The 12,438-nt window shown below is 36.4% G+C and overlaps 1 long non-coding RNA gene across 1 annotated transcript; it reads right to left on the reverse strand.

Annotated features, from left to right (window-relative positions):
• Positions 1-238: 238 nt before the first annotated feature.
• LOC145100441 (uncharacterized) lies at positions 239-957 on the reverse strand. Its single transcript, XR_013705050.1, has 3 exons — positions 811-957; positions 674-710; positions 239-572 (listed from the first exon to the last, which is right to left on the reverse strand). It is a non-coding gene; the product is annotated as an uncharacterized LOC145100441 (long non-coding RNA).
• Positions 958-12,438: the final 11,481 nt, after the last annotated feature.

The following is a 12,438-nucleotide window of genomic DNA, read 5'->3' on the forward strand; positions in this document are numbered from 1 at the left end:
TGGGCGAAACTGATGGCTGATGGGTTCTTCATAGCTTTATTGTTTTCAATCTCTTATAAAAATTAAGCACATTTATTAAGTAACTGAAACGGCCTAATGTGAAATTTAAAATCAAAAAGAGGTTTACTTGCGATCTGTGGAGCTTTGTGTGATCTTTAATAAAAAAATCTAAAAGTGAAATTTTTAATAAAAAAACTATAAGATTGTTGATTATTCAGATTTTTAGATAGAGTACCATTTCAATTGATCAACCTAAACGATAGTGTATGGTAGATTTAATTGCAAAAAAACATTAAATTTGTCTAGTTTTGTTAAAATTTAAACCTTCTCATACATTTGCACTTAATTATTGATGATTATCCTGTGTCACCATCTTCATCAACACAAATTTGAGATGGGGTAAAATTCTTCTTTTCAAGCTTATAGATAAAAATGAGTACAAATGAAATAAATTCACAGACAATTGATGATTATCCTGTGTTACCTTCGTGAAGCTCTTTAAAGTCTAGAACTCTGCAATTGAAGGAAGCAATGATTGTAGACATATATACAAATAGTTGGTGGGCAAACCCCTAAAAAATCAAAAAATTTCAGCTTACATCACTAAAACTAATTAGAACTGATACAAATCACAAAAATAAAGAAATGGGAAAGGCGGAAAGAAGAGACATACATGAAAGGAAATGGAAAGAACTACGACAACCTTACCACTACAGTTGCAAAGATGAAATATCAATTAACAGGTATCCCATCTCCAGTTTCTTAAAGCGAAAAAACATCGTGATCACAATAAAAGAAACGATTGTTTACCTCGTTCAGTCTTCACATTCAGAAACCCTAAGGTTGAAGAACATAATGGTGGAGATGAGGTTTATAATCATGATTTATTGAGAGTAAGTCAAGGATTTGAAGCCAAATGGATTACTGAGTCCAGATTTTATGGGATTGATGGAAGATTTTGACTGATATACGGAATCAAGAGGATATCATATGGCCGGATTGAGCGGAAATGAATTTTAAAGGGCCGAAGGGTATTTTTGGAACTTCGGTTAAAAGCTATTGGCGGGATAAAACGATTTTAGGGGCTAATAGAATGCCACCTGACAAAATTGTTTTTATTTATTTGATTAGGAGATGTCAAATGTTTAAAAAATGATAATAATTAAAAATTTATCAAAAGTTAATGGATTGAATGAAATATTAATTATTTTAATTCAATGTACAAACTTTATCAAGCTTTGTAACCACATTAAACAGCCGTAACATGTAAATATAACAATGTTCTGCTTAGGAAATCTATAAAACCTAACGGAACATGATATTTTTTATGTAATGTTTATAAAATAATAAAAACATATTTACCTTTTTGTTTACAAAATAAATAACATCCAAGTGGTCGATACTGGTTGATGCATTTTCAAGTTGCAAGACTTAGTGCTGCCATGGAGACTATCAAAGGAGAAATTACTCACGGGTTCCTTTTAATGTTGTACATAATTTGTATTTCTATAATAAATATTATGTAATATTAGAAATGTATTATATTTACTTATTATTGAAATGATTATTTGTATTTGACATATTACTGCAATGAATTATCCTTATTATTTATTGTATTTTATTTTGTATTACGAGACTTTTAATGAGTTGTTTAATTTGAAAATTACTAAACCTATCAAAATATATAATTTTTTAAACATTTAAGATTATGACACACAAAAATGTGTGTCATCTTTTCTTATGACAGGGGCTTTAATGATACGCAGTGCTAGTCGTAATGCGCGTCGTAAGGTTACGACACACAAATGCGTGTCGTCTTCTTTATGACATGGCCTTCATTGACACGTATTGCCTGTCGTAAGAGGGTGCCATAAATGTGCGTCGTAAGGTTACGACACACAAATGCGTGCCGTCTTCCATAATGACATGGTCTTCCTTGACATGCATTTGCGTGTCATCTATGGCTTTTATGACACATAATGCGTGTCATTAAATGGTGTTTTTACAGTAGTGTTTATATGCACACATAGCTATCGACAAGATCGATAACTTTCGTTTAGACTCTTTTGGCTAACTTTGTCTTTATTTTTCAAATTATATTTTCACAGGCTTAAGGGCTGTTTGGCAGGATCTGAATTTTTAAGATCTGAATTTATAAGAGGATCAGAATTTTTAAGATCTGAATTTTGAATTGTTGTTTGGTTGGAACCTCTGAATTACAGTGATGAATTATAAAAATGATCGTTTTGCCCTTTTGTATTATTTTTGCTAAATTTAATGTTTTTGTTTATAAAATAACCAAATCAACTTCTTGAATAATTATGTAGAAAAAATAAAAAATCCAAATTAAATAAATCAAAATTAAACATCAATCCAAATCAAACTTAAATATATGAGTAATTAATTATTAATTTATGTACAAATCTATAATTCTATCTAGCCATGCATCTAATTACATACAAACAAAAAATCTTCACAAGTGGAATTCCATTCCATTCCAACGCTAATTCATTCTCATTACCCCCTTCAATTCTAACATTGGGAAAATATGTTCTCTTCCTTTCTCCTATTTCTGTAACCAGTGACACCACACCTTAAAAACATATGTGATGAAATCCATCAAACTGGAAACATGATCTTAAACCATCATCTTACCCATTAATCACTAATCATAACCCAAATTTTTTAAAAAAAAAGACCCAAATGAACAAACAACCCATACCAAATGAATTCAGCAAATGAGCTTAATTTCAACAAATTAATTCAATTTCAACTATACATCCACAAATATTTCAATTTCATAATTCCATTTTAGCAAATGAATTTAACAATAATTCACCACATAACAAAATTCAGCATGATAAAGAACTACAAACACATTCTCAACAAATAAACACATAATTCAGCAACATAAAGAATCATATTTCAGCACAAATCAACAAGATTCAACAATAGATTTCAGCTATACATACACATATATCAACAAAAAAGAACAAATTAGAACAAAGAGCACATTTTCAACAATATTGTTCAACAAATAAACACAGAGATGAACGAGTGCTCTAGTTACAGATGTCAAGCATCGATTCAACAAATAAACACAGAGATGAAGGAAGGAATAAATTCACAAAATTCACGCTACAAGTTGCAAATCAGAGTTACACAAAGGTTGCAATAGCTATAACACAGAGAAATTGAGCAAATTACCTTCGATTCAAACAAACATACTTAAGATTCTGCATATAACTCGATCCGTGAATTCTCACCAATTTAAGAGAGAGAGAAGGATGGGGTGGTGCCGATCGGATTCTGGGAACATGAAAGAACTAAACACAAAAAGGGGAGGCATCAATTTCGTACCTGAACAATAGAGGAGATCGGAGGACGATGGGGGAGGCGATGCAATATGGGATCGACGATGCGAGGAGGTGTTGGAGGGTAGCGACAACTGGAAAGGGGGTTGTGACTGGCATCGGAAGTAGAGGCAATTGTGGGAGGTGAGGAAGAGATGAACGAGTGTGGGAGGGCACGAGGATAAGCGCGTCTTTTTTTTCAGATGCCCTTTTAGATATTACCGAATTAGATGCATTTTTAATTTTCAGATCGTTTTTTTAAGAGCTAAACAAACAATCTGAATCCTTAAGGTTCAGACATAGCCACTTTTAAGAGGAATTAAGTGGTAAACAAACAGCCCCTTAGATTGTTAAAGTTTGTGTAAAAATCATAACTCTGTCATGCAATACGCATTCTCGACTGTCTGTATATCTACGGATAGGTATGGACGAGATATTCGATCTCAATTAGATTGTTTTTCCTAACAATCCAACGATCTTAATTTCGGTTTCTGTGTTGCACACTACTATGCTGAAACTTCTAAAAATTCATAACTTCCTCATGCGAAGTAAGATTTGGACATTCTCTATATGAACGCTCTCGGTTTACAATTACTACGACTTACATTTAGATTGCTTATGCTAATAAGTGATCTATCTAAGATTCGTATTTTATGACATGCATAGCCATGTCAGTTTAATCGCGAAACTCCGAAGAAGCATAACTTCTTCATATGAAGTCAGATCCGGGCATTCTATATATCTACGAAACTCGTATTGACGTTTCCTAAATGTTTATGTCAATTAATTTGGCTAAAAGTAATATATCTCTACTTCGAATGTTATAACGACAGATTATATTGAATTTCAAAAATGGGGTGTTATAAGTCTCCACCACTTATAAAGATTTCATGTGACAACCTGAATTTTTTTTGCTTTGAAAGCTCATTCAGTCAACTCAATTGAGTGTCAGACTCATTTTTGCTATCGTTTAGCCCTGTTTATAGTCCGTTTGAAGGTTCAAAGCTCAGTACATTCAACCATTGAGCATAGGAATGGATTGCGTACACTTCTAGCACCAAAATCGAGCCATACACTCCAACATAAGGACTGTACGGCCGCACACCCCTCTCCTGGCAGCACACTCACATGTATAAGTTTAGAACCCAGCCTTCTTTCTTCCCTTTTCACCCTCCCAAGTCTAGAACTCGATATCTCTCTCAACTAGCATCCGATTTTCAACATAGATCTTCAAGAATGTAAGCGTTCTTCCCTTGATTTGTTGTTAATCTTCTTAACTAGTTACATCCTTTGATTTCATCCACTTGAAATCATGTTTTAGCTAGATCTTCAAATCTTCATCCATTTCACCAAGAACACCAAGAACACACACTTTTTCTTGGTGATTTTGAGCCTTCTTGCGCCTCTAGATCGTAAGTACTCTTTCCCTTTGCTTGAACCTTGCTTAGAACACTTGATTTAATCTTAGAGAATGCTCGAAACTCATAATCATATGGTGTGTGCGGCCGCACACACTTCATGTGGCCATACAACCCTTTGTTTACTGCTTAAGAGCCTCCAAAGTGCCTTTCTAGCTTCACTACTTGATGAGCAATCTTCATGTCTCCATACACCATAAACGACTCTTTCCCTGGCGGGTTTACTTTTACTATCTTCTTTCTACATAGTATTTCTGCATCATTGGCACTAAGCCAATCCATTCTTAAAACTATGTCGAATCCATTTAACTCGATAGGTAGTAATTCCTCTTGGAACTTATTCCCATCCAAGTCAATGAGGATGTTTTTCATACGATGGCTAATAGGTACAAACTTGCCACTAGCAATCTCGACTAATAAGGCATTAACTAGCCTATCTACAGGCAAAGCTATCTTTCTACCAAATTCATGCGATATAAATGAGTAATTGGCTCCAGAATCAAACAAAATTTGGGCAGGCAATTCGTTTACGAGAAAGGTACCTGAAGCGACATCGGCTTCTTCTTTCGCAGCTTCGAGTGTCATCTGAAAGGCTCTCGCCTTCGGCTTTGGTGGTAGATTGGGTTTTGCTGCGTCCTTCTTCTTTGGGCAGTTCCTCAAAATATGCCCTTCTTCATTGCACCCAAAACATACGTTCTTATTGAAGGTGCATTCATTGGCATAATGCCCTGGCTTTCCACATTTGTAACAAGTGACTTCCGCTGCACTTCCCAGCATGTTTCTTCCTACACTTGTCACACCACTTGGCTTCGCTTCCTCCTCCAAACTTTCTCGAACCAGTCTTCGAGAATTTGTTCTTTTTATTGGAACCTGAAGTTCCTTCAAACTTTCTCTTTTCGCCAACTTCAACCTTGCTGGCGGCTCTCCCTTTTATCATATCTTCAACAGACTTGGCAGCCCAGATAGCTGCCTCTAAAGTAAGTGCCTGATGTACTGGCACCGCATACTCCCATGGAAGTCCCTTTGCGTACCTGTCTATTTTTGCCAACTCATCTGGGACAATACGCAAAGCAAACTCCATTCTGTCTGTGAAGTTATTCGTATATTCGTCAACGGTCGTACTCCCCTTCTGCAACGTTAGAAATTGGTTTTCTAACTCAAGTACGTTTTGGGCCGAGCAGTACTTGCGCTTGAAGTGCACTAAGAACTATGCCCAAGTTAATTGCAGTGGCTCATTAGGGCTTAGGGTTTTCCCCAAAGTGCTCCACCAACGAGCAGCACTACCCCTGAACTGACGTACTGCAAAGGTAGTTTGTAACTTGCCTCAGCAATCACAAGTCATGAAAGCCAACTCCATTTCCGAGAACCAGTCCATTACTCCGACATGATCTTGTTTTCCATTGAAGGTCGATGGCTTGCAAGTCATAAAGTCCTTATACTTGCACTCATTTCTCTCCATTCTACCCTCGTGGTTATTTCTCCCAACCACAAGCGGTTCACTATGACCAACCGATCTACTGTTGTTCCCTTCTACAGATCGATCGTCATTTAGTTCACGTTGTTCAACAGGAACTGAAGGTTCATCCCTGTCGTTCAGCAACATTTGCCTCAATTCCTCCCTCTATTCAGCCAACATTGTCTGAATCATAGTTCGTACTCCAGCCATGGTGATGGGTTTGGGTGCAGCTCCTACAATAGGCACTTGTTCCACCACTTGAGATTGAGGTTGTTGGTTTCTGTTTGCATTTCCAGCTCCACTCCGAATTCTTGCCATTACAATCTATATACCGAATAAGGCGAATTTAGGTCTTTATCCTTGTTAGACATGTCAATTCCCTTATCACTCCAAAACGTTTACATGTTAGTTCTAATATCGTAATCATACGCTTAGAATCCTACATACATAAAGTTTCCAGATCCGGTCGGCAACAGACCATGGATCCGAACAAATAATGGCACACATGGCAAACACATAGCATTTAGCACATGAGGGCATTTTAGGCATCTTCCCTAAAATAAACTAGTGCTCGTGTCTAAAATATGGTAGACACTCATCTCACAATCATCACTTAGCATTCTAAGTTCAAGTCTAGAAATTCTACAATTTCTTACTTCGGTTAAACTAATGCTCTGATACCAACTGTGACATCCCCTAATTTCTCGGCCAAAAAGACCGATTTAATTTATGCTTTTTAAAATAAAATCAGAGAAATCTTTTTAAAAGATGTTGCGGAATTGGTCCCCAAACAACATATGATAAAATTTTATCAAAATCCTTCATTAAGAAGGTATATATATTTTCCATATATATCAAAACCTCAGGATGTCATGTTCCGATACAGATCCAAAAGCATAAACAAGACATTATAAGCCTTTCGACAGTTATTTACAACTACTAAACCAATAATCCAAAAATCTCTCGTCTTCCTCCGACTATGCTCGAGGTCCACTACGTGTAATCATAAAAACTGAGTGGGTCAGGATTGGGAGCCTGGTGAGCATATAGGGTTTTCAACCCACAATAATAATACACTTATTAAGTTCACCAATCAACAATAACCCTGATTACCCATTCCCGTTGTCCTCACTTTACGTCCCTAAACACCTATCACAAGGGATTCTCATCGGGATGGACAGTACTGCTAAGGGGTTTCCTCAGCCATACATGTCCTTAAGGCAACCATGAAGGGGATGGAGTACAACAATGAACATTTAATTCATCAACACCTACAAGTTGCGAACTTGCTAGTGTTCCACTGGACTATCTAGAAAGTCCGTGGTCGTCATCTATACTCCGCTAGATGACTACAACAACAACATCAACAACAACAACAACATCGACGCTTCTCACCATTTTGACACACATCAACTATTTCATCTACCCATGTTCTACCCAACATATTTTGTAGATAAAAAGCATATACAGTTTAAAACTTGTATAAAACATCAATTCAACAGTCACCTCGAATAAACAATTAACATATTTACACATAACACGTATTTCAAGGTAAATACTTCATATATATGTGTAAATTGAAAGTAACTACACACTCACGTATTTTGGTGAAAATCGGGCAGCAATTCGTTTCCTAAAACGATCGTTTCTAATAAAACCGAGAGTTTTATTGAGAAACCGGGCTCTGCAAAAGTCAGGCTTCGAAACCGAAAAGATAAATTTTCCGGGCTTCTCGGGCACTTCGTGGAGTATTCCGGGATTTACAATCGATACCGGGGCTTTGCGGGATGTTAAGATCAAGAAAATATGAAGAAAGGGGCTAAATATGGCAATTTCTTAAAAATATCCGAGAAGGCTCGCAACCTTCTATTTATAGGGTGAAGCTTCTGATCGGACGGTCAGGAGGAAGCCACGCCTCGCAGATCCGAGGGCTCGCAGGGAAGGTTCGCACGAGGGCTGCGCGTGCGAAGGGGCTGCTAGCGGTCTGTGATTGGACCGAGGTCTAGGGTCCGAAGTAGGGGGGTTCGTGGCATGCTGCGAGGGTTCGGACATGTGCTAAGAGGGTACGTGTCGCATCGCTATTGGACCACTTCGGATTAGGCCATGTGCTCGGATGACTCAGCAGCTTGGTGACTCAGCAGGACACGTGGCACTTTTTCAGCGAGGGTGACGTGGCATTCCGTGACTATGCGAATTTTCTCGATTTTCGTGCCAAAACTTCTAAAATCAATAACTTTCGCATACGATCTCCGTTTTTGATGTTCTTTATATGCACGCGTAGCTAAAATTACGCTCTACAACTTCCGTTTAGACTTCGTCGGCTAATTTTGAATTTAAATTTTAAATTATTATTTTTAACAGACCGGGACAGGAAATCCGTTAAAAATTCGTAACTTCTTCATCCGACGTCCGTTTTCGTCATAATTTTTACCGTTGTGCTCCTAATGACGAAACCTTCAATTCTCGTTTAGGTTGTGTCGGCTAAAAATCGCTCGATCTAAAATTCGAGTTTTTAGCTGTCTACTGCTAAGCTGAAACTTCGAAAAATCATAACTTCCTCATACGAAGTCAGATTTGGGCGTTCTTTTTATCGAACTTCTCGGTTTAACGAATACTACGACTTTCGTTTAGATTACTAAGGCTAAAAGGTAGTTTATCGAAAACTCACTTTTTACGACATTCAGCACCGTGCCGGTTTTGTCGCGAAACTTCGACAGGTCATAACTTCTTCGTTATAACTCGGATTTTGGTATTCTTTATATCCCCGAAATCCTTGTTTCGACCAATACAACTTTATGTAAAGATATCGGGCTTATCTCACACTTTAATTTTTGACGCTTATTTTTATTCTTAATTAATTAAGCCCTAATAACTAAGCATAAAACACATAATTCACATAGTATTCACATAATCCGTTTTCATTTCTTCAAAATGAGTTACAAAGGTTAACCTAGACTATCAACTCAATATAAATGCCTAGGCTAGAAAGTGTTACATTAATGTTAAACAAACACAAAGAACAAATAAATTAATGTTGAACAACAAGCAGAACCTTCCAGCGTATTCTATTCAGCAAAGAAGCAACACCATGATTTAAAGATTGATTGATTCGACATAAAAAGGTAAAAACTTCCATAAATTAAACACATTTAACACAACAAACACGACAATCCACTAAAAACACCATGTGGATAATCCCTTCAATCACATTCTACACATATCAACAAGAATAATCACATTCTACACATATCACAGGAAAAAAACTGAGAATCGAACATGTTTTGTTGTGTTTCTCGTCGGAGATGGAACGCAGTTTGGCCGATAGTCGGACTGGGAAGGACAGCGGCGATCCCCTGATTTGTGCGATGGCGGCCAATTTCTTTGCTGCCTCTCAGTTAGGTCACGATGGGAATAAAGAAACAAGAGGGCATGGAGGTAATTTTTTGAGTCAGCAATGCCTCAAGGTCTAACTGAGAATCATTTGAGCCAGCTGTTTTTGATTGAGAAAGCTACCTTATGAAACACATATTATCTGACCGAGTCAGCCCAAATCAATGACTCTGTCCCAGTCAGACATAAACAAACGGGCCCTAAGAATCATGTATCAAAAATTAAAACTTCACCATCCAAGTAAAATTTCATGTTACTTTAAAGATAAATACTTATTAAAAAAGCTCAAGAACCCTTGATCCAAAACCATTGTGATTCACGTCATAGAAAATTAACATATTGCAGACACTTAAGATAGATTTGAAAGATTACAAGTATCGGTAACATATCAAAAATAAATATGATATGAACTAACTTTAGAGTTTTCTATAAACAAAAGTGACTCCGTAAAGCTAAAGATTGTAAATTCTAATATATGATGTTTTTTCAATCAAGCGACTTAATTACTTTGATGACTAAAAGTTTTTTTTTTTTTTTTTCTATCTAGCCACTTAATAAATAATACCTTGTTTCAAATGGGATTATTCTTTTTTAACGAATCCATGTAGTAACTGATGATGAAGAGAAACTGTGGAAAATGAATAAGAACACAAATGTGTGATATATCTTTTAGGCTATAAAAATAAACAAATGATGAACACAAAAAACCTGTAAATAAGATTCAAATTCCACAAATCAAAATTAATCATATGCAAATTGATATACAAATCCTACAACTCACTAAGCAACACTTGACTAACAAGAATAAAGAATCATACCTTCGTTTTTTTCTGATGTATACTCATGAGTTAATCCCAAGTCACCAAGGAATTTGGACTTTTGTATTTTAAATTGCTTGAGGATCGATCCTATGAACTTCAATTCATTTTTCTTTGTGTTCAAAGTGAGAAGACAGCAAGAACATAGCAAACCACATTGATTCTATACAACCGTTTATGAATTTTGGTTATTATGAATTTCATTCATTCCCCCACACAACGATGATGGTATGGTAGGGGCAACTTGCTGCATGCGAGAGGGAAACAAAATTTAAAAAAGAAAACCTAATCAGATGGAAAATGGAATCCAAAAGTAGAAAAAAAACATAAAAACAAAAAAAATAAAACCTACAAATGACATACTCAAACCCACCATCATCTTAATTGACGAATGCCAATTGTTGATAACAGAAGATTAGGGTTCTGAAGACGACTGCTAATTTGACTCCAACCGATCAACCACTAAACGACGAATTGCGGTTCCAAAAAGGGAATCGGTAGATTAATATAGATGTTATATATAAGAATGTGATTACATTGTGCGGAAACATGTATCGAATGCGCATGCATATAGCAGAACCTTTTCCTTCACATGAATACCTGAAAAAACATTTATAAGCAATTAGGTAAGCACTAGGGTTACTGAGCTCCCCAAGATAAAATATACCACAATACATATATATGCATACAAATGGGCCCCCACCCAAACTACATAATCATCCCCACCCTCGCTACTTAATGGGCCCAGCCCAATCATACATAATGGGCCCCGCCCAAACTACATAACCATACATAGAGACTACATATTAAGTTCTACAGATACGAACACATAGAAGCTATACTATCGACTCTATTTTATTAACTCTTATGTCCTAACATATATGAATATAAAATGTAACACATGATATAGTGAGATAACTCACTTGGACAATTACTATGACGATTGACAGATATCCTTCCGTTGTAACGAGTCATACGTCTAACAAATATTAACCTAGAATACTATATCTTATCATTTCCTATGACAATATGATAATGAAAGTTAGATCTATCACTAATCCCAATGAATATCGAGAGTTCTATAAAATAAGGATCAGCCAAGCAAGACAGTTGGGAGACAAGATCATTTCGGCATATAGCTTTTATGCAATCCAACAACCAAGCCAACATAACCATTCTAGACACCTCTCCCGTAAGTAGATCAATTAGTATTATGACTGGGATTACTAATAAATCTGATATAAATATTCGTAACAATGACTATGAACATAAATACAAGATACACGAAAAGCTTACTAAGTGTAGCCTAACTTACAGAGAGAGTTTCTTGCGAAAACTGGGAATTATGCGGACAGAACACTAAATTGAGAGCTTCTAATCACCGTCTCTTCGATGCCACAAAGCCTCACTAAAGTATCCCAGAACAATGTAGTAAAGGGCTAAAAGGTAGAAAGTATTTTATTGAGAATCGGAGGAATTTTGGTGTGAAAAATGTCTGAAATACGAAGGCTATATATAGTGCCAAAAAGCAAAATCATGTCACGCAATAATTTGGAGCGCTTCGCGCATGTGTCGGACATGCTAACGTGTCACCTTATGTGTGGTGCCACATATCGTGATTTAGGTGGGGGTGTGAAGTGCATCGTGCAAGTGGTCTATCTGCGCAACTACGCACCAGTATTTGTGATTTCTTAAAAGTTACATAACTTCTCCGTATGAGCTTCATTTTCAACGGGTTTTATATCCATGTTTAGCTATCTACGAGATCCACAACTTTCATTTAGACTCCATCGACTAATTTTGAATTTATTTTTAAAGTTATATTTTCATAGACTTAGACTGTTAATGTCCGTGTAAAAATCATAACTCTCTCATACTATATCCGTTCTCGACTGCCTTTATATCGACATATAGGTATGGACGAGAGCTTTGAATATCATTTAGATTATTTTTCCTAACAATCAACTGATGTTAATTTCGGTTTCTGTGTCGCACAGTACTAC

This window comes from Lactuca serriola, chromosome 4 (genome assembly GCF_051521515.1).
Source record: "Lactuca serriola cultivar US96UC23 chromosome 4, Lser_US96UC23_V15, whole genome shotgun sequence".
NCBI classification, from domain to species: domain Eukaryota; kingdom Viridiplantae; phylum Streptophyta; class Magnoliopsida; order Asterales; family Asteraceae; genus Lactuca; species Lactuca serriola.